We start from the raw sequence: 21700 nt of genomic DNA, 5'->3' as shown, positions 1-21700 counted from the left end.
TTCTTTCTTCTCGACTACAGTTATATCTGGTGTATTGTGTGGCAGATGTTTGTCTGTTTGTAGTCGGAAGTCCCATAATATTTTTACATCTTCATTTTCGGCCACTTTTTCAATTTTATGGACCCACCAATTTTTGGCTACAGGTAGCTTGTATTTTTTGCAGATGTTCCAGTGTATCATCCCTGCTACTTTGTCATGCCTTTGTTTGTAGTCAGTCTGTGTGATCTTTTTACAACAGCTGATTAGGTGGTCCACTGTTTCATCTGCTTCTTTACAAAGGCAGCACTTGCTGTTTGTGGTTGACTTTTCTACTTTTGCTCTTATTGCATTTGTTCTTAGTGCCTGTTCTTGTGCAGCCAGTATTAAACCCTCTGTTTCTTTCTTCAAGTTGCCATTCTTAAGCCATTGCCAGGTCTTGGTGATGTCTGATTTTCCACTTATATTGTGCAAATATTGACCATGCAGTGGCTTATTTTTCCATTTTTCTGCTCGGTTCTTGACTTGTTCTTTCTTGTAGGCCTGCTTTGTTTCATTGGTGTTGAATAGTTTCGCATTATTGACCATTTGATGATGATGATGATGATGATGATGATGATTTTACATTTATATCCCGCTCTTCCTCCAAGGAGCCCAGAGGAGGAACTACATACTTGAGTTTCTCTTTTCACAAAAACCCTGTGAAGTAGGTTGGGCTGAGAGTGAAGTGACTGGCCCAGAGTCACCCAGCTAGTATTATGGCTGAATGGGGATTTGAACTCGGGTCTCCCCGGTCCTAGTCCAGCACTAGTAATGATCTTCCATTAGGGGTCAGTGTTCTGAGAATGCCACTGAATGGCTTCCAGTACACATTTATAGGTTAGCACTGAGGAACAGGGGATAATGCTGATAGGGAATGGAGATAGACAGAGGAGATAAACTGATCTATTGTTAACTATCCCGGACCAGGGATGTAGATTCCAGGGTTTGCAATTGCAGCATGGGTGGAGCCACCATTGAGTGGTAGGGTTCAAACAACCTGGGCCGCCAATGAAAAGGGCTTCTGGTGCCCTCTGTGTGTGTGATGTCACATGTGATGATGTGATGATGTCACATCCTGCTTACCGGAGGGCCCACCCCAGCCCTTCCGATTGCATTTCCAGCCAGCCTTTGTTGGACTGAATGTGTTTATTTCCCTTTCTCTCCCTCGTTGGAAGGGAAATAACAGCAAAAGTCAAATAAATAAAATAAAATAAAATAAAATAAAATAATGAATGCCCCAGTACAAGAGACGAATTTCTATGTGCAGTAGCAAAAATGTGAGATACCTTTGGGGTGTTGGGAACAGCAAAGCAAGCAGTGTGTTGTTCCCCAAAACCTGCAGCATAGTGTCTGTCACCTCTAATGTGGGGTGAAAAAAGGGGGGGTCTGGTATAACTTCAAAATAGCCTGAGGGCATCATACTGGGTGAGTCCATTGTTCTGTGGATGGGGAGATACAACTTATACAAAAGGCATTGAGGATGGCTGGCCTGAGTGCTCTCTTAGATATTTCTCTTAAAACCAAAGGCTGAACAGGTGCTTTATAGGGAGAAAAGAGTTCTGATTTTCAGCATGACTTGATTGAATTTAAAAGTCTTATCTGTGGGAGGGAATCTGTATTGGTTCCTTGGCTTATGAGAGAGCGAGAGCGAGAGAGAGAGAGAGAGAGAGAGAGAGAGAGAGAGAGAGAGAGAATTCTCATCTCAGTACTTTGATGCTCGCTTATTCTATTTTGGCACCTTCTGTGCAGGCTCAGAGGGGCAGTGGCTATCGGGGTGGCATTTCCTAATCTATGATTGCACTGATGACCTGATGGCACTTAAGAAAAGCTGGGCCACAAGATGACCAATTTCCTTTAATCAGAGGAATGCACTCAGGTAGAGGCTTCCTCATCACCAGAAACAGTGATGCAGCCAAGATTCAGTCTGGGGTCACTGGGGTGCAGTGGGAACAGCTGGACATTGCAACACTTCCTCTCTATATCGGCCAATCCTTGGAGCACACATATGAGGGAGCGGGTGTCAGAGAAACTGAAGGCCAAAATGATGGTTTGATTGATGGCAGGGGTGTAGCTATAACTGAGCGAAAGGGTTCAAAGAATGCAGGCCCCCAGCTCCTGAGGGCCTTGCAGCTCCACCGCTCCCTATTTTCTTAATTATCTCCCTCAGTCTGAGGGGCCACCAGGGAGAGGGGTGAACACGGGCCCCCTGTCCCCTAGCTATACCCCTGATTGATGGATTAAGTGCAGACAAATCGATGTTGACTCTTACCAAGCACATGAATTCTCTCCAGGATTATCTGTCTGGCCAAACTACATGTTACATTAAACTCAAAGTTTGGCCCTGCTTTTTTGGTTTGTTAAGTGAAATAACAGCATTAGAGTGGCCCAATCAGGACTGGGATCACACAGGAGGCTGTATTGAGCCTTTTCTCACCACCCTGCAGTATCAAAGAAAATCATACCCCAAAGATGCTATTAGCCCTGAGAAGGAAGCTTCCCTTGGTGCCAATGGGAGTTTCCCTCTTGTAGTTAATAGCAGCTTCAGGGGAATGATGTTGGTTGGGATCATACCTTGGAAGGCGTCCACTCATGTCCTCATCCCAGTGCTGACTGGGCCCCACTACAGATGCTGTTTAATGTTTAAAAAGACCCACCAAAGGCAGCCAAATTAGGTAACTTATTTTGTTCCTAAAGATGGAGGCACAGGTTGAAAGTATAGGTACAAGGATCAACAGTCAGCTTTCACTGGCTACCATGAGAAATAAAAATATGCATTTTAAAAAAAAATGGTTACAATTTTTTTTTCAGGACTTGAAATTAACACCAGCTACAATATGAACACATCACAAACTGCAAAATCAATTTCCTTCGAAATAGTAGACCACACTCTTATTTCAGCGTCAAGACCTCCAGATGGAAATTGTCTTTTTCCCCCTGGTTAGTTCAGGCAGCTTCTTGATTCTCCTTGTTTACAATTTTTTTTCTTTTCACTGGCAAATACTTATCATAATTCAAACCATATGCCAAAAGAACTTTATGAAAATGTTCCTGTTCTAAACTACAGCTCTGCACCTAATTTATGTCACTGTTTTAATATTTATGTCACGGATACATTTGTAGTGAAAATTCTGTTTAACTGTTGACTACACATACAAGAATAAACTTGAACTTCTACTAGTAAAGAGTTAATTATTAAACTCAATTCAATAATTGATTTCACTTTTGTTTTGGAGGAACACTATCAACAAGTTTTGTGATAGAGATTCTAGTAATATCTGGGGCCATTTATTCTTTCATGATCTCCCAGGGAAAATATGTATTTGAGCTTCACAATTTCCAAGAAGGCTAGTGTAGATTTCTTTTTTTTCCATGGAAGACTGATGAAAAGACTTTGGTTGTTTATGTTGAGAATCTGCTGTTGGGGATTCTGAAATATTTCATAGGAGGCATATTTTGGGTGGAAAATAAATCACTGAATGTAAATGTTTATTATTATGCATGTGCTTTATTAATTATTCAAGATGCTTAGAGCTGGTGTAAGTGTTTGATAAATTGGAATACATACATATAAATAACCAGATCCCACCCCACTCCCTAAGCTCTGAATTCAGCACCATGCATCAGCCAGATTCATCACTTCAAGAACTACCATTCAGCCTTCAGAAAGAAATCTTAATGCACTCTCACTGTGCTATGTGTGTAGTAGGATGGCTCTTGCCAAGCAAAAGAACGAGCTCAGGTGCTGGAGCTGTATGGAATGAGATTACGCTTGCTTTGTAACACTGATTTCATTTTATGAGAGAAAGCTACTACAGATAAATTGGTATACCCAGGAAGGATGTACAAATATTTATTTTGGTAAGTGGAAAAAGACTATCTGCACTAGCAATGAATTTGCCATGTGTACTTTACAGGATGAGAAATATAATGTTGATAACATTCGTTGTCTTATAGTCTGAAAAGAAATGAGATGCATCATTTCTCCTTTCCTTTCAAAGCCCAAACAGGTGTGGTCCCCTGATATGGCTTGATGATATCATTGACCTGACTCAAGTCTAGAAGCCCTCTTGCTTTGTGGGTTTGTGGTGGTATTAAGAAGGTCCATGTTGAGGCCTGCTATGCCACCATGGTGTGGGAAAGGGCAATGATGTCATACGTTAGTATGCCAGGTCTTATAAAATAATCCAGATCCACTCAATTATGTATGGACATCCAACAAAATAATTAATTTGAGTCCAGATGATTTCTGGACTGGAATCAACACATATGAATTTCTCATTTCAGTATAAATATAACCAAAACACTCTTTCTAAACCTAACAAAAAGGTGGAGGAGGCTGTATTTAATTAGAGGTGGCAGGATACTGAACTGCACAATTTAGAGAGTTATATAAAGTTAGGCTCTTCTTTCAAAACCCTTTGAAAGAGCATATGAGAGAAAGTGACTGTTCCCCAGAAGAATGTTTTATACTTCTTTTTTTGCTTTCCACACTGGAAAAACAGAGAGCATAAGAAAGAAAAGCAAACTTTTGGACTGTGTCTCAAACAATTGTTGTGTACGAAAAAACAGAAAACAGGACTTCCTTTCTTCTATTCCAAGCATAGTGGAAATAAAAAAGCTGAATGAAAAGAAAAACAGTGAGGAAAGTGCTCCATAAGAGCATTTTGAAGCCCATTTCTTGAATGCTTTGTGGTCTGCAAGAGCTGCTACACAGAGCATAAATTGAACCCCCACCGGGCATTTGAAATTCATTTTCTTTTCCCTTGAACATCTGTTGACTTACTAAGCTTTCCAAAGGTACACTTTCAGAAGGGATTACTCCAACCTTCATAATACCAACTACATGTAATTTACTAATAAGAGCAAATATGTAATCTGCCGTAACCTCCAAGAAAAAAGTAAATAAAAGTCTCTAGAATCTAATACTGATTAGTTGCATAGTGGGTTTATGAAAGCCCCATGTTATAATAGCAATTGCCATATTCTACAAAGTTTGGAGAGCTGAATGCTATACCTGGTAGCTCCAACAATTGGAAGGATTTGCGGTTTGTCCAACATTAGATAAATTGATAGATTGGGGGAGTGTCCAGATTTAGATAAATAGGCAGAACATTTGCATATGTCTTTATGACAGCAAATTCTGCATAATGAAGAATTTGGGAATATCCAAAGCTTAGCCATTGGATAATCTTCTTCTTCTTCTTCTTCTTCTTCTTCTTCTTCTTCTTCTTCTTCTTCATTATTTTATATTTTTGTATTTATTATTTTTCTCTGTAAACCGCCCTGAGCCATTTTTGGAAGGATGGTATAGAAATCGGATAAATAAATAAATAAATAAACAGCAATAGCAATAGCAATAGCAATAGCACTTACATTTATATACCGCTCTATAGCTGGAGCTCTCTAAGCAGTTTACAATGATTTAGCATATTGCCCCCAACATTCTGGGTACTCATTTTACCGACCTCAGAAGGATGGAAGGCTGAGTCAACCTTGAGAAAATAAAGATTTACCTCTGATGAGATTCTTTAGTAGTAGTCATAATAGGTGTTAGAATAGTAGTTATATAGATGGAAATCCACAAACAGCTTTATTGCTAAAGCATCAGCTAAAGTGTGTCATCAAATTGATTTCGACTCCTGACGCCCACAGAGCCCTATGGTTTTCTTTGGTAGAATACAGTTGGGGTTTACTATTGCCTCCTCCCGTGCAGTATGAGATGATGCCTTTCAGCATCTTCCTATATCGCTGCTGCCTGATATAGTACCAGGAGGGATTCGAACCGGCAACCTTCTGCTTGTTGGTCAAGCATTACCCCTGCTAACTTGGCAAAGAGGCACCTTTTAATGTGGTGATTCTCTTTATTTAGCAGGGGGAGAGTAACTGGCCCTATCCACCCCCAGCACAGTACTTCCAGTGACTATTGCTGGTGTCTATCTTATGTTTCTTTTTAGATTGTGAGCCCTTTGGGGACAGGGATCCATCTTATTTATTTATTATTACTCTGTGTAAACCACCGTGAGCCATTATTGGAAGGGTGGTATAGAAATCGAATTAATAATAATAACAACAAAAACAACCCACAGTGAGGCACTACCTTGGTGGGGTTGTGGGGCTTGCGTGCTCTGAGGAAGGTGAGAGCTATGCCAGAGGTCCAACCATACTGGACAGGCCTCACCAGAGGAGCCAGGCAAAGAGTGCCTCTCCCATCAACAATATGGTGAGATGTAACTTTAATAAATCTATACCGGAACAGTCGTTGCCCGGGTCAACATGGACCACGCCAGGTGCTGGAGTCCCTGGACATCTGGTGGCAAGTGGGCAACAGGACTCAGGATCTTCAGTTGAGCAAACAGGGCTGAAGACAGCAAAGTTACTGGAAGAAACGTCGCTTAACCAAAAAATATATACGAAAAATGCCAACAAGGAAATAATGATCTGCTATTACAAGTCTAGTACAACTAGAAGAGGTTATTTTAAAAAAATGTACCAAATTTGGAAAGAGAAGCATCCAGATACAGAAATAACAGAACAAAGGCTAGCAGACCAGAGAAGATTCAAAATAAGAAATAAAGTATTTACAGGAGTTGAGCTGGAAGAACTGCAAAGAGCAACAAAGGCTCAAGATATGGAAGAAGAATTACCACCAACTGAAGAATTTGCTCAGGCGCAGGTGGAGGAGGTGTTGAAAATCGAGGATGCCACTGTTACTGAAGTGTTTCAAAATCAAAACCAGGCAACCACCCCTTTGCCTTCACCTCAAAAACCAAAATGCCATTTAACAGAAAAGCAACAAGAACTAAAGCAAAAAATAACTGAGCACATGAACCAAACAACCACCAGGGTTCGACTTCCAGCTCTAAAAACAGCTGCCAAAAAACAACTCGCTCAGGCATTAAAAGATGTTAATGCTGCACATGCAGAAATAACAACCAATAATTTGCAAGAAACAAACCAACTAATGTACAGTGCAGCAACAATAACAACACAAGAGCTCGGATATAAGATCCGTGGACCTGTAAAAAAAGAAAGCAGCACATCACCTAAAAGGAAGATTCGATAAAAAATAAAAACTCCAGGCTTAGATCAGATGCTAGTAAATTGAAAGATATGAAAGACAAGAAGCTGAAGAATGAAAACACCAAACAGTATCTGATCCAAAAATACCACCTAGATTCAAGGAAACTTAGAGAAGTCCTGGAAATAATAAAGCAGCAAATAACAGCAGTGTCAAAGAAGATTAGCAGATACGAAGCCAGAATTACACAACACAGGCAGAATCTCCAATTCCAGTCGAATCAGAGACGTTTCTACCAAAGCATAGGAGAAACTGCAAGAAACCTAGAAATACCAAATAAAGAAGAAACAGTGCAATTCTGGGGGAAATTATGGGACAATCCAATAGATTATAATAAAAAAGCAGGCTGGGTGAAAGAGGTCAAAAAATGAAACCAACAAATGCAAGATCTAATAATAACACTAGAATTAATAAGTGAAAGAGCAAAGAAAATTAAAAATTGGACTGCACCAGGCGATGATGAACTGCATGGCTTTTGGCTTAAACACGTAACAAGCCTTCATAAACAATTATCAAAACAGTTCAATCACATTTTGCAAGGAGGTGATATTGAGCAATGGCTAACAACTGGGAAAACTCATCTCATCATGAAAGACCCAGCAAAAGGTGCCGTTCCAAGTAATTATAGACCGAACACCTGCCTGCCAACCATGTTCAAATTATTAACCGGAATAATAGCAGATGAAGTCATGCAACACTTATTAACTAACAAACAGCTTCCAGTTGAACAGAAAGGAGATTGCACCAACACCAGAGGCACAAATGACAGCTGCTAATTGACAAAATGATTTTAGAAAATTGCAAGAGAAGAAAAACCAATCTAAGTGTTGCATGGACTGACTACAAGAAAGCCTTCGACTCATTGCCTCACACACGGATACTAAAATGGTTAGAAACAACTGGTGTCAGCAAAAACATTCAGATATTTATTTTTAAAAGCATGTGGAGTACACAGTTAACAATCAATGGCGAGACACTTGGACAGGTTAGCATTAGAAGAGGCATTTTCCAAGGGGACTCACTATCCCCTCTGTTGTTTGTAATCACCATGACCCTACTTTCACAAATACTCAACAAAACAGGCCTCGGATACCAAACATCTAAAACATCAGGTAAAATCAACCATCTGCTGTACATGGACGATCTGAAGTTGTATGGAAAGTCCCAGTCAGAAATCGAATCACTGCTAAGCACTGTCCGTATATTCAGTAGCGATATAGCAGTGGAGTTTGGACTAGACAAGTGTGCTGCCTTAATAATGAACAGAGGAAAAATAACCAAAAAAAAGAAGGAATAGAACTGCCCAATGGAAGCAACATCAAGAAGCTGGAAGAGAAAGAGCATTACAAATACTTGGGCATTCTCCAGGCTGATAACATTGCACACGCTGAAGTTAAAAGAAAAAATGGAAGTGAATACATCAGGAGAGTTAGAAAAATCCTCAAGTCCAAACTCAATGGCGGGAACACCATACAAGCCATAAAGACCTGGGCTATACCCGTTATCAGATACACTGCAGGAATAATAGACTGGACCCAGGCAGAGCTAGAGACGCTAGATCGTAAGACCAGGAAAATCATGACCATCAATCATGCTCTGCACCCCCGCAGTGATGTAGATAGGCTCTACCTCCCTCGCAGCTCAGGTGGAAGAGGAATGCTGCAAGTCCATCAAACAGTAGAGGAGGAGAAAAGAGGCCTTGAAGAATATATCAAGGACAGTGAAGAAGATGCACTTCAAATGGTCAAGAACGAGAAACTAATCAACACCAATGAAAGAAAGCAGGCCTACAAGAAAGAACAAGTCAAGAACCAAGCAGAAAAATGGAGAAATAAGCCACTGCATGGTCAATATTTAAACAATAAAAGTGGAAAATCAGACATCACCAAGACCTGGCAATGGCTTAAGAATGGTTGCTTGAAGAAAGAAACAGAGGGTTTAATACTGGCTGCTCAAGAACAGGCACTAAGAACAAATGCAATAAGAGCAAAAGTCAAAAAATCAACCACAAACAGCAAGTGCCACCTTTGTAAAGAAGCAGATGAAACAGTGGACCACCTAATCAGCTGTTGTAAAAAGGTTGCACAGACTGACTACAAAGGCATGACAAGGTAGCAGGGATGATACACTGGAACATCTGCAAAAATTACAAGCTACCTGTAGCCAAAAATTGGTGGGACCATAAAATTGAAAAAGTGGCCGAAAATGAAGATGTAAAAATATTATGGGACTTCCGACTACAAACAGACAAACATCTGCCACACAATACACCAGATATAACTGTAGTTGAGAAGAAAGAAAAACAAGTCAAAATAATCGACATAGCAATACCAGGGTATAGCAGAATAGAAGAAAAAGAAATAGAAAAAATCACCAAATACAAAGATGTACAAATTGAAATTGAAAGGCTGTGGCAGAAAAAGACCCAAATAATCCCAGTGGTAATTGGTGCCCTGGGTGCAGTTCCAAAAGACCTTGAAGAGCACCTCAACACCATAGGGGCCAGAGAAATCACCATCAGCCAATTACAAAAAGCAGCTTTACTGGGAACAGCCTATATTCTGCCACGATATCTATAACAATTGACAATAAAATTCTGGCATCCCAGGTCCTTGGGAAGGATTCAATGTCTATATAAAACAAACCAGTCAATAACACCTGTCTGACTGTGTAAACAAGAAATAATAATTAAACAAAGCAGGTCTACAAGAAAGAACAAGTCAAGAACTGAGCAGAAAAATGGAAAAATAAGCCACTGCATAGTCAATATGTGCACAATATAAGTGGAAAAGCAGACATCACCAAGACCTGGTAATGGTTTAAGAATGGCAACTTGAAGAAAGAAACTGAGGGTTTAATACTGGCTGCACAAGAACAGGCACTAAGAACAAATGCAATAAGAGGAAAAGTTGAAAAGTCAACCACAAACAGCAAGTGCCAAAGAAAATGAAGATGTAAAAATATTATGGGACTTCCGTCTACAAACAGACAAACATCTGCCACACAATACACCAGATATAACTGTAGTCGAGAAGAAAGAAAAACAAGTCAAAATAATCGACATAGCAATACCAGGGGATAGCAGAATAGAAGAAAAAGAAATAGAAAAAATCACCAAATACAAAGATCTACACATTGAAATTGAAAGGCTGTGGCAGAAAAAGGCCCAAATAATCCCAGTGGTAATTGGCGCCCTGGGTGCTGTTCCAAAAGACCTTGAAGAGCACCTCAACACCATAGGGGCCACAGAAATCACCATTAGCCAATTACAAAAAGCAGCTTTACTGGGAACAGCCTATATTCTGCAACGATACCTAAAACAGCAACAACATTGACAATAAAATTCTGGCATCCCAGGTCCTTGGGAAGGACTCGATGTCTGGATAAAACAAACCAGTCAATAACACCTGTCTGACTGTGTAAAATAATAATAAATAATAATAATAATTTCCCTGCTACGCCACTTGAACAACATCTATAGGAACTTAAAAGATGTTTTTATCTTGGAGAAAATAATTTTATCTTCAAAATACTTCATTTGACCTATGCTATCAGAGTGGATTCTAACAATCTTCTAAATGTTAGATGAAGCAAGTATCTGCTCTAGGGAAATCCCAGATGCAGTTTTTTAAACCTGATGTAACACACTTTTGTACGCATGAGTTCCAATCCAGGGAAAGCTAAAGTCAAACTATAGGTTATAGTATAGTAAAGACATTGGCCCTGGCATGGTTGCTTTGTTTGTGTGTAAATAGCATAGATATTTATCTTCATAGACATTTGCATTCCATCCCAAACAAAAATTGCAATATTATAATGTAGTGGGACATAGCAGCGCTTTCCTAATGTTGTAAACGAGGAGGATCTAATACATTCTCTGCTATGATTCATGAGCAACATATGCACTGCTTGCTGGAAAGGTAGCTGATATTAGCCATTCATTCATAAAAGCCTCTGCTTTCTTTAAGAAATGAAAACAGAGGTCAATCGGATTAAGGAGTTTATGTTTTCAAATCACTGAATCTTTTTCTAAGATACTTCTGGTATCTAATGTTCAAGAAGCAACAATCTACAACTGCAGCATCAAAATATTCCATATTCCAGATAGAAAGATAGATAGATAGATAGATAGATAGATAGATAGATAGATAGATAGATTTTTTTTTTTTAAGAACTATCTTTCCCATCTAGGAAGCACCCCGCCCTATGCTTAGCACCATTGAAATTTTTATGATTATGTAAATATCAGTACACTTGTGATTATATTTTTATATAAAGACAGAAAATGACTAACTGGGAAAGAGATCTAGGAGTCATAGTGGCTAGCTCAGAGAAAATGTTGACCCACTGTTCGTGGAAAAAGAAAATCATGCTAGGGAATCAGGATCATTAGGAAAAGGGATAAAAAACAAAACTGCCAATATTGTAATGCATTTTTATAAACCTTTGGGGTCAATACGATAAGGGGATGGCTGATTGGTTGTTGATCTCCCCCTTATCCTACCACATGCAGCCAACAAGCTGCCTAAATGTTTCTTTTCTGAGATTCATGGGTGATTCTGGAGAAGGAAAGACACACACACACACACACACACAAAACCTGTGAGTTTTAATGGGCTTTATTAAGGCTAAAGAAAGATTACAAGTGTAGGTGATTAGGTATATAGGCAAGTAGCTATCAATTTCATTTTTCTATTATTGTAGTGTACTGTTCAGTAACAGCTAAAAGCATTCCTAAAATCATTTTCTCCTTTCTCAAAATGCTGAGCTGCTAGATAGGAAAGAGTTTTGTCCTCACCAGGAAACAGACAGTCATGTTATCAGCAAGCTGAGGAATTCCTCTTCTGTGTGCAAGACCACCTTATCTTGATGTTGTGGTGGAAATCTCTCCAATAAAGCTCAACAGAGGGCATGTAGGTCCATGTCTGTTGGACTGACACGACTGGACAGTCCTAGATTTTACACAGGGATGTTCTCCACATGATAGCTGCAGCGTCAGGTGATGACTTGGGGAACATCACTTGAAACCAAACACTACAGAGCTTTGGACTCTGTTCTTGGTGCACAGAATTAATAAAAGAACTTTCAGAACTGCTCAGATCTAGTGTATTACTATTTTCTTTTTCATTCATTTCCTTTCTTCCATGGAACTCAAAGTGAGCAGGCAGACACTCCAGGTCCATCCAGGCACTGACCAGACCTAGATCTGTTCAGCCTCAGTGAGGATGCTGCATCATATGATTTCAGGCCACACCTCTTCAACTCTTCAAATAATGTATGGTTCAAGTTGTGGGGTGGGGTGGGGGGGAAATACCAAGATTTCAAAACACCCACTAGTCCTCAACAGTCCACATGCTAGTGCAAAGAAACTCATCAGCCACAATAACCTACCGAGCACAGCACCAAACATCCACCAAAGGGCAAAACATCCTATGCCAACCACTATGCAGCATTTTCATAGGCAAAAGCATAACCTAACCTGCAGTACGGGCCTCACAAGGCAATGCTGAACAACCAGGCTTTCGGAAAAACCCCTGTTGAAGGTTGACCTGTATGGAAATAAAGGCACAAATTAAGATTAAAACTGTACACATTCCAAAGAAACAGACATGAATTCTTCCTAAGCATATAATAGGATCTGTTGACAAGGTCATCTACACATCAGTATTAGTAACCAACTAACTAGCAATGATCCTGGAAAACATGGCATTGAGTATTAGTAACATTCTGTAGTAACATTCTGTAGTTTCTCAGGGCTTGGAATAAATATTTTACTTTCTATGAAATGGGAACTGGTGATATCATGGTCCTGTGAAAATGAGGGGTTGTATTGGTGAGTATTGTGCTCTGAATTCCAGAAGATAACACATCTTCAGCTGAACCATAAACTATAAAGTTAGTTCTAAAGACACAGGACCTAGTTTAAATAAAATATTATTCACTTGCTAGGGCATGCAAGGGCTTCAAAGATGTTAATCACCAACTTATCTTCTCCGCTTCAGGGATTAGGGATTGAGTCTACTTTCTTTAGTGCAAATTGTTCCAATTTCAATTTTTGTCAAAAGATCTTTATGCTATCGAATAAAATTTTAATTTATATGACAACTTGTTCTTTTTGAAATATCTTGTATTTGTACTTGGGAATTGAACCTACTCCCTGTATGTCTTGTAGTTAAGTTAACTGGAGTTTGGCAAGGGAAACCACAGGTCTCTTTTCCCATGAAACTACAGTTGCACGCAATTTGGCCATACAAAATTTCCAACCTCTGCCCCATGTAACTGCGTTGCCTTGCATTTAGGCTGCATTATATGCAAATGCAGCCTAAATCTTGTAACTCATTCCCAGTTACTCTGTAAAACCACACCCACCATTGCCTTTCTGGCCTTTGCTGCTAGAGCTGCCCCATAGATTCTCCATAAGATAGGACTCCGATGGACTGACTCTGTGGAACTATGGCACTTTGTTATACCTTCTGCTTACTATAGGGTTGCCAGTTAGGGACTTAGTAGAGGACATGTGACTAATTTGGGAAACAAACAACTTTTTTTTTTTTTTTTTTTTGCATGTGGTGTCTGAAGTTTTAGGGAGCAGCTGGAATATTGTGTTCATTCAGAACACTTTGCTTTCATGAGCAGCTTCTCTTCCTCTCTCTCTTTCCCCTTCCTACTGACCATCCATGCCATGGGGAAGCCAGAGTGGAGTTTCTGCTTCAGTGACAAGTTGCAGTGCCACGTGATGCAGGAGCATGGGTAGGTGGGCCTGGCAGGTGTGACTTGCTTGCTTCCTGTGGTGGCGGCAGTGAGAAGTTAGCAATTAGCTAACTAACTTTACACAGATGCAATGGCAGAAGGACATAACTAAATTTGTTTGGCAAGGGAAAAGACCCCGAATTAATTTTAAAAATTTAACAGATGCAAAAGAAAGAGGCGGTCTTACCCTACCAGACTTTGATGCTGTTTGTTTGACGTGGTTAAAAGAATGGATAACATTAAGAAATTCTAGAATACTTGATCTGGAGGGATTTGACAGAAGGTTTGGATGGCACTCCTATTTGTGGTATGACAAAAGTAAAGTACATAAAGATTTTCTTAACCACTATGTAAGAAGGAGTTTAATGAGAGTTTGGGTAAAATATAAAAAATGGTTGGAACCTAAAACTCCGTTATGGTTATCCCCGATTGAAGCTCTAGTACGTAAAGAGGTAAATATGCAATCGCAATGGGGTACCTATAGGGATTTGTTATGTTTTCAAGAAAAGGACTGTAAGTTAAAAAGTTTAATTGAAGTACAAAATTGGGTTAGTAATTGATTTCAGTACCATCAGTTAAATGAAGTTTATAAGAAGGATCTTACAGTTGGATTTGAGGATCAGATGTTGAGATTTGAGAAGGAGCTGTGTGAAAATGATGAAAAATTAGTTTCTAAAATGTATAAGCTCTTGCTTTTGGAGGAGACAAGAGATGAAGTGGTTAAAATGACCATGGTAAAATGGGCTCAAGATGTGGGGTATAATATAGAAATGGCAGCCTGGGGAAAATTATGGAAAACTGATTTAAAGTTCACTGCATGTTATGTTTTAAAAGAAAATTATTATAAAATGATGTATAGGTGGTATTTGACACCTAAAAAACTGGCATTAATGTATAAAAATGTTTCAAACAAATGTTGGAAATGTGGACACTCTGAAGGAACTTTTTTTCATATGTGGTGGTCTTGTAGGAAGGCTAAGGCCTTTTGGGACATGATATATAATGAGTTAAAGAAAATTTTCAAAATGACATTTCCTAAGAAGCCAGAATCCTTTCTGCTGGGAATAACGCAAGGAGTGTTTTCTACAACCAACTTAACATTCTTTATGTACGCTACCACGGCGGCCAGAATAATATATGTGCAGAAATGGAAGAGTAATGAACTGCCCTCAAAAGAAGACTGGCTGATAAAAATTTTGGAATATGCAGAGATGGCAAAACTTACAGTACTGATAAGAGACCAAAATTTGGAATGCTTTAAAGAAGATTGGAAACCATTCTTACTATATTTAGTGAACTATTTTCCTAATATTGATTTTACAACACGGTTTGGAATTTAGTAATATTAGCAGGTTGGGTAGATCAAAATCGAGTTTGTGAGGTTTAAGATATATGTTTTGAATTATTATTATAGCAAGGGTTAATTCTATAGTTGGTGATTCACGAGGAGGTGTGAGCAGGAAGTCAATATTTGTTTAATGTGATGTGAATGTTAAGATATTGTTAAAATCAATAAAAATTTAAACAAAAACAAACAAACACCTAACTTTACACAGATAGCAATTATCTGTATTTTAGGGGCAGTTCAGGCAAGATATCCCCACCCCATGCAATCATCTCAGAACTGCATGGGGCCACTGAGTAGCCGCATGGGGCTACTTTCTGCCTGCCTGCCTGGCCATTCATGGAGGGAGGAGCTGTTCTTATGAATGAATTTATATGTGGCCAGTATACTTTCTACAATGATGACAGCTCAGAGAAGTACTGCTGTTATCACCAGAACGGGAACAGCTGTATTTACCACCCACAGGGAAATACCTGCTCATACCCAAGCATGCCCACAAACTCCTGAGACAATTGGTTCTGAACCGGCCTGGTGGATGGGAGGGACATGATAACAGTAATAACACCAATGAATGTACATCTGTGAGCCTACTTCTCTGAATTGTCATATGACTCTTAAAACAATCTTTCTACCCAGCCATAAAAGCCTTTCTCCTGATGTCTATGCTCTTGTCCTCTGTCTTCATTAATTTCAAAAAATTCATCTTTGAATAAAACATTATTCACCTCTCTGCTCTGATTACATAAAGATGCAGGCAACAATTTTCTCACCAGGATATATTTTTTTTGGCAGTCACCTTGTGGCGAGGATCCATGGGGAACCTAGCTGTGTGAATATATTTTGGATTAGCTATTGATGACTGTAGTTAAGCTGGCATTATGTGCTTCTAAAAAGCTACTCTGAGTATTTCATTTTAGAGTGCTTTTAGCTGACTGAAGACTTTGGGGTTGGATGAACTAATGAAGAAAACAAATAAAATTATAAATTGCTCACTAATAGCATAGATAAGATGAGAGCTTGAATAACTACAGGACTAAATGGATTAATCAGTGTTGGGTATAACATCATATAAGCAAATATTGCCCCCACTGAAATGTGGGACCCAAGTGTGGCACTTTACTTTTCCTCATAGGTGTAAAGTGGTAACTATTCATGAGCAAAGGTAAAGGGATACCATTTTGAGACAGGAGCTAAACCAATCCACTTAGTCTGGTGACTTCAGTATCGAAGGTAACAGAGACTACTGGTCACCCTTAGCTGCACCCCACATTAGAACTGATTTGCTTTATCCCATAGAATGTAAAGAACTGAGCCAGCTCCTTTCTGGTTAGCCTTATTGTGGGTTTATTGAGCATGGTAGTGTGTGACGGAACTCAGGAATTAAAAGAAATAGCAATATCTGGAAGATTAGAAATCTGTCATTTTGTCTCTGTCCAGATTAAACCCATCTCTGTTTGTGAATCACAAATATCTTGCTTTTTTCCTGGTTCGATATACCAATCACAATCTCAAATCACAGCAGCACCTTTTCCCTGAAATGCATGGCTGGCCAGTGTTCATACTGCTTCTCTGAGCCATAGGGGGTGGTAATGTATAAAACCTAGGCTTTTATAATTGTCTGAATGTGACAGGGATTCATTTTCTCACCGTATAATTTATGTACAGTGTCATACTCTCACTATTGCAGATTTCTCATGCCATGGCAGCAGCAATATGTCAAATGCAGCATAAAGCTTCAGTGGGAACTTGCTTGTGTTGGAGAAGATGTCATTAAAAAAAAGTGCCAGTATTGTTAACCAGAGGTTCCAGCCACAAATTTTCTTTTGTGATCAACCGCTAGGGTTGATATCAGGGGTGCAGCTATAATTGGACTGCGGGGGGGGGGGAGATGTTTCTGGGCCCATGAGGAAGGGGGTGGGTGGCTGGAAAAGAGCCCACTCTTTGCTCCCCCCTCCCCCCTACTTGACAAGCTGCTGGCTCCTGATCAGAGTGTGGGGAGTGTGAGATATTATTTCTATAGGAGGGAAAGAAAGGATGTGCCTTGCCAAGAATGTTTTGTTTTTCACTATGTCCATATAGTTCTTCTGCAGCAAAGACATTGGGCAAGGAAGGTGAAAGGGGGCCTGGGGGCTCAGAGGCCCATCTTCACTTCACTGCCAAGGCCCATTCCCACATTGCTTCACCCCAGCTGACAAGGAGCAAAAAGCTGGGCAAATCCATGTACATGGTTTTGAGACAAGAGCAAGACAACTTGATATTCTAAGATTCTCTTTGCTGAAGGCTTCGGTAGTTAGCAATAGCAATAGCAATAGCAATAGCACTTACATTTATATACCGCTCTATAGCCAGAGCTCTCTAAGCGGTTTACAATGATTTAGCATATTGCCCCCAACATTCTGGGTACTCATTTAACCGACCTCGGAAGGATGGAAGGCTGAGTCAACCTTGAGCCCCTGGTCAGGATCGAACTTGTAACCTTCTGGTTACAGGGCGGCAGTTTTACCACTGCGCCACCAGGGGCTCCTAGTCAGTCAAAGCACAGTGCATAATATTAGCAGTAAAAACTATTTTAAAATGATTTTTAAAGGTGCTTTGTATTGTATTTGGTATTTTCTTTTCACCCTTTTGGGGGTCTGTTATGATTTAATGTGTTGTGCTTTTATTGTATGTTTTAATCCTCTGTTGTGAGCCGCCCAGAGAGCAATTTGTTATGGGGTGGCTAACAAATCCAGTTGTATATTATTTATTTATTTTATTAGTTTTATTAGTTTTATTTTTATTTTTATAAGAGTTAGAGTGCTGGACTATGGTTAGAGTGCTGGACTAGGACCAGGGAGACCCGAGTTCAAATCCCCATTCAGACATGAAACTAGCTGGGTGACTCTGGGCCAGTCACTTCTCTCTCAGCCTAACCTACTTCACAGGGTTGTTGTGAAAGAGAAACTCAAGTACGTAGTACAGCGCTCTGGGCTACTTGGAGGAAGAATGGGATATAAATATAATAATAATAATAATAATAAGACCAGGGGATAGCAGAACAGAAGAAAAAGAAATAGAAAAAAATCACCAAATAGAAAAATCTACAAATTGAAATTGAAAGGCTGTGGCAGAAGAAGACCAAAATAATCCCAGTGGTAATTGGCGCCCTGGGTGCAGTTCCAAAAGACCTTGAAGAGCACCTCAACACCATAGGGGCCAGAAAAATCACCATCAGCCAATTACAAAAAGCAGCTTTACTGGGAACAGCCTATATTTTGTGACAATATCTATAAACATTGACAATAAAATTCTGGCATCCCAGGTCCTTGGGAAGGACTCGATGTCTGGATAAAACAAACCAGTCAATAACACCTGTCTGACTGTGTAAACCGGAAATAATAATAAAAGAATATAATAATAATATATATGAAAAATGCCAATAAGGAAATAATGATCTGCTATTACAGGTCTAGTCCAACTAGAAGAGGTTATTTTAAAAGAATGTACCAAATTTGGAAAGAGAAGCATCCAGATACAGAAATAACAGAACAAAGGCTAGCAGACCAGAGAAGATTCATAATGAGAAATAAAGTATTCACAGAAGTTGAGCTGGAAGAACTGCAAAGAGCAGCACAGGCTCAAGGTATGGAAAAAGAATTACCACCAACTGAAGAAGTTGCTCAGGTGCCGGTGGAGGAGGTGTTGGACATAGAGGATGCCGCTATTGCTGAACTGTTTCAATATCGAAACCAGGCAACGTCCCCTTTGCCTTCACCTCAAAAACCCAAATGCCATTTAACAGAAAAGCAACAAGAACTAAAGCAAAAAATAACTGAGCACATGAACCAAACAACTACCAGGGTTCGACTTCCAGCTCTAAAAACGGTCGCAAAAAAACAACTTGCTCAGGCATTAAAAGATGTCAATGCTGCACTTGCAGAAATAACAACCAATAATTTGCAAGAAACAAACCAACTAATGTACAGTGCAGCAACAATAACAACACAAGAGCTCGGATATAAGATCAGTGGACCTGTAAAAAAAAGAAAGCAGTACATCACCTAAAAGGATTAGAAAATAAAATCTCCAGGGTTAGATCAGATGCTAGTAAATTGAAAGATATGAAAGACAAGAAGCTGAAGAATGAAAACACCAAACAGTATCTGATCCAAAAATACCACCTAGATTCAAGGAAAATTAGAGAAGTCCTGGAAATAATAAAGCAGCAAATAACAGCAGTGTCAAAGAAGATTAGCAGATACAAAGCCAGAATCACACAACACAGGAAGAATCTCCAATTCCAGTTGAATCAGAGACGTTTCTACCAAAGCATAGAAGGAGAAACTACAAGAAACATAGAAACACCAAATAAAGAAGAAACAGTGCAATTCTGGGGAAATTATGGGACAATCCAATAGATTATAATAAAAAAGCAGGCTGGGTGAAAGAGGTCAAAAAATGTAACCAACAAATGCAAGATCTAATAATAACACTAGAATTAATAAGTGAAAGAGCAAAGAAAATTAAAAATTGGACTGCAACAGGCGACGATGAACTGCATGGCTTTTGGCTTAAACACCTAGCAAGCCTTCATAAACAATTATCAAAACAGTTCAATCACATTTTGCAAGGAGGCGATATTGAGCAATGGCTAACAACTGGGAAAACTCCTCTCATAATGAAAGACCCAGCAAAAGGTGCCGTTCCAAGTAATTATAGACCGAACACCTGCCTGCCAACCATGTTCAAATTATTAACTGGAATAATAGCAGATGAAGTCATGCAACACTTATTAACTAACAAACAGCTTCCAGTTGAACAGAAAGGAAATTGCCCGAACACCAGAGGCACAAAAGACCAGCTGCTGATTGACAAAATGATTTTAGAAAATTTCAAGAGAAGAAAAACAAATCTAAGTGTTGCATGGATTGACTACAAGAAAGCCTATTGCCTCACACATGGATACTAAAACGTTTAGCAACTGGTGTCAGCAAAAACATTCAGATATTTATTTTAAAAAGCAATGAGCATGTGGAGTACACAGTTAACAATCAATGGCGAGACACTTGGACAGGTTAGCATTAGAAGAGGCATTTTCCAAGGGGACTCACTATCCCCTCTGTTGTTTGTAATCGCCATGACCCCACTTTCACAAATACTCAACAAAACAGGTCTCGGATACCAAACATCTAAAACATCAAGTCAAATCAACCATCTGCTGTACATGGACGATCTGAAGTTGTATGGAAAGTTCCAGTCAGAAATCGAATCACTGCTAAGCACTGTCCATATATTCAGTAGCGATATAGCAGTGGAGTTTGGACTGGACAAGTATGCTGCCTTAATAATGAACAGAGGAAAAGTAACAAAAAAAAAGAAGGAATAGAACTGCCCAATGGAAGCAACATCAAGAAGCTGGAAGAGAAAGAGCATTACAAATACTTGGGCATTCTCCAGGCTGATAACGTCGCACACACTGAAGTTAAAAGAAAAATTGGAAGTGAATAAATCAGGAGAGTTAGAAAAATCCTCAAGTCCAAACTCAATGGCGGGAACACCATACAAGCCATAAACACCTGGGCTATACCTGTTATCAGATACACTGCAGGAATAATAGACTGGACCCAGGCAGAGCTAGAGACGCTAGATAGTAAGACCAGGAAAATCATGACCATCAATCATGCTCTTCACCCCCGCAGTGATGTAGATAGGCTCTACCTCCCTCACAGCTCAGGTGGAAGAGGAATGCTGCAAGGCCATCAAACAGTAGAGGAGGAGAAAAGAGGCCTCGAAGAATATATAAAGGACAGTGAAGAAGATGCACTTCAAATGGTCAATAATGCAAAACTATTCAACACCAATGAAACAAAGCAGGCCTACCAGAAAGAACAAGTCAAGAACCGAGCAGAAAAATGGAAAAATAAGCCCCTGCATGGTCAATATTTGCACAATATAAGTGGAAAATCAGACATCACCAAGACCTGGCAATGGCTTAAGAATGGTAACTTGAAGAAAGAAACAGAGGGTTTAATACTGGCTGCACAAGAACAGGCACTAAGAACAAATGCAATAAGAGCAAAAGTCAAAAAATCAACAACAAACAGCAAGTGCCACCTTTGTAAAGAAGCAGATGAAACAGTGGACCACCTAATCAGCTGTTGTAAAAAGATCGCACAGACTGACTACAAACAAAGGCATGACAAGGTAGATAGGATGATACACTGGAACATCTGCAAAAAATACAAGCTACTTGTAGCCAAAAATTGGTGGGACCATAAAATTGAAAAAGCTGTAGAAAAAAAAGACGCAAAAATATTATGGGACTTCCGACTACAAACAGACAAACATCTGCCACACAATAGACCAGATATAACTGTAGTCATGAAGAAAGAAAAACAAGTTAAAATCATTGACATAGCAATACCAGGGGATAGCAGAATAGAAGAAGAAGAAATAGAAAAAATAACAAAATATAAAGATCTACAAATTGAAATTGAAAGGCTGTGGCAGAAAAAGACCAAAATTATCCC

The 21700-nt window shown here is 39.4% G+C and overlaps 1 long non-coding RNA gene across 1 annotated transcript in view; it reads right to left on the bottom strand.

Annotated features, from left to right (window-relative positions):
• Positions 1 to 11718: 11718 nt before the first annotated feature.
• Positions 11719 to 21700, bottom strand: part of LOC128327812 (uncharacterized) — a 63732-nt gene continuing 53750 nt past the window's right edge. The window contains exon 3 of the long non-coding RNA XR_008308797.1: positions 11719 to 12645. This is a non-coding gene — a long non-coding RNA (uncharacterized LOC128327812). The remainder of the gene's footprint in view (positions 12646 to 21700) is intronic.

Source organism: Hemicordylus capensis, chromosome 5 (assembly GCF_027244095.1).
Source record: "Hemicordylus capensis ecotype Gifberg chromosome 5, rHemCap1.1.pri, whole genome shotgun sequence".
NCBI lineage: Eukaryota > Metazoa > Chordata > Lepidosauria > Squamata > Cordylidae > Hemicordylus > Hemicordylus capensis.
Note: the sequence above shows the minus strand (reverse complement) of the source record. Positions and strands in the feature narration are given on the sequence as shown.